Source organism: Astatotilapia calliptera, chromosome 3, assembly GCF_900246225.1.
Source record: "Astatotilapia calliptera chromosome 3, fAstCal1.2, whole genome shotgun sequence".
NCBI classification, from domain to species: Eukaryota; Metazoa; Chordata; class Actinopteri; order Cichliformes; family Cichlidae; genus Astatotilapia; species Astatotilapia calliptera.
The window spans coordinates 50285957-50288263 of record NC_039304.1 but is presented as its reverse complement, the minus strand read 5'-3'; the positions used below and the strand labels follow the sequence as shown (position 1 = coordinate 50288263).

The 2307-nt window shown below is 45.6% G+C and overlaps 1 pseudogene; it reads left to right on the top strand.

Moving 5' to 3' along the window:
• The first annotated feature begins 276 nt into the window (after window positions 1–276).
• LOC113019711 (P2Y purinoceptor 14-like) lies at window positions 277–2025 on the top strand (annotated as a pseudogene).
• The last annotated feature ends 282 nt before the right edge of the window (window positions 2026–2307 follow it).

The following is a 2307-nucleotide window of genomic DNA, read 5'->3' as shown; positions in this document are numbered from 1 at the left end:
GGAGCAGACCAGGGACACGCTGGAGAGATTATATCTCTCGGCTGGCCTGGAAAAGCCTTGGTGTTCCCCTGGATAAGGTGGAGGAGGTGGCTGGGGAGAGGGAGGTCTGGGCTTCTCTGCTTAGGCTGCTCCCCCCGCGACCCGGCCTCGGATAAAGCGGATAAAGTTGGATGGATGGATAGTTTGACTTTGTTTTGTTTAACAATAAAATTAGACTATGATGGTAAATCCATTCAAAGAGAGAATAAAGTGGATTTGTTTTTCAGCTGAAGAAGCATGGCTGACTCAAAAAACATGACTTCATCGTTCAACCAGACCTGTGATCCAGTTGTCCCATCACTCAACCCTTTCTTTGTACTGGTCTACAGTCTGGTGTTTCTGGTAAGTTTCTAATCTTCAGTGCTGTACTAGAAATTGCTTTAAGTTTCTCAAAGCACTGTATGTACCAAGGTTCTCATCTCCTCACCCTCTCTCTGTCTCTTCAGGTAGGTTTACTCCTCAATGGCTTCATCCTAAAGTTTTACATTGGTCAAGCTCAGCAGCAGGCGTCAAACAGTTTGATGGTCTAACTGAAGAACCTGACAGCTGCTGACTTCCTGCTCTGCCTCTCTCTGCCACTGCGCATTGCCCACTGTGGTAGCAAGTCACTCATCATTCGAAGGCTCTACTGCAGCTTTGGAGCTTCTGCCTTCTACATGAACATGTATGCCAGCATCATATTCATGTGTTATATCGCTGCCAACAGGTGAGGAACCTCTACTGATTTCCCACTACAGTTCATGACAGTGTTAATGGCTAAAACCCCTGCATTGCTGATCAAGGTGTAGACATATCATTTTATATTTCCCACTCGGTCCTCAGCTTCCCCCACTGTCTCCGACAGAGTTTTTATGTCATCCTTTATCTTATCGAGTTTGCCGCCCAGTTCCTGCTGTAGCGTGTTGTCTTCTCTCAGCCTTTCGTTATCTTGTTTCATTTCTGATTTCGATGACTCGATAGCTTTTAATAGCTCTCCAGCCGAGTCGCTAATTATACTGTTGGGGCTCGTGCAAGCTTGTCCTGTTGCATTGTTAGTATTTGTTTTTGCGGCTTTGTCCTGTCCCCTTGGCATTTTGGCCTCCTTTTGCCTTATTCCTCACCAACTACGTTCGCCTTACTCAGTTGAGTTGTCTGTTAACGAGTTTTCAGTGTTTTCTATTCCTGATTGTAAGGAGCAGCCACCAAACACGTCCACTCACTGCGCCATGACACCCGGAAACAGTGTAAACATATCATTTTAACTTGATAATGACCTTTGCAAATTTGGTACCACTGTGACTGCTTCGTGAAGTTATCTACTGTCTCCTCTGTCTTCTCTCTTCAGGTATCTGAAGATCGTCCATCCTTCAGGAACTCATGTCCTGCAGTCACTGCGAACTGCACACATCATCTCCATGGTCACCTGGGTTTGTCTCCTGGCTCCATCAATTACATACGCCATCGTCTTTTTCATCACCCAGAAACCTCTGACGTTTACCCCAAGCCGTTGTTGGCCCCTCTTCAGTGTATCAATCAGCCTGTTCTTCAAAATCCTCCACACCCTCTGCACCATCATCTTCCTCTTGGGCTTCATATCCCTGGTCTTCTTCTACTACAGCACCTCCCGCAGGGTGTTGCAGGCACAGCAGAGGCAGCTGGCCTCCTCCAATGCTGAGAAGCTGGTGAAGTCTCGCAGGAACATGTTGGTGCTGGTCAGCATCTTCTGTGTTTGTTTTGTGCCCTATAATCTGGTTCGTCTTCCTGTCACTTTTCTGTGGACCAGTTGCTCTGCGGGTCCACTATTGTTCTACTTGGAGGAGGTGGCCACCATGGTGTCAGTTTTCAACATCTGTCTGGACCCTCTTGTTTACTTTTTCCTCTGTAAGTCTTTTTGGGATCAGATGAGCCAGAGGATTGTATCAGTGGGGACCAACATCTAACAAGCAACCAAGAATAGCAAGAGCAGGAGCAAGAGAGCAAGTGGACATTGTTATAGCAACAAGTTAAATCAATGAGCTTTAAGGAAAAGTTTGACATTTTAGTTCAGTGAAACCAGTGTCATGGATCCCAAGTCCTCATGAACCACAGGAGTTTGTACTGAGCTCAGAGATCAATAGAAGGCTGATCTCAGCACAAACCCACTCCCACACAAACAACATCAGTGTTCATGTGTCAGCTTTTGTCTATTCAGTCTTTAGGGTGTTCTCATATCCTGCTGATGTAACACAAAATCAAAAATCATTTTTTGTCCTCATGGGACAGTTAATATCTGTATAAAACTCTTTAACT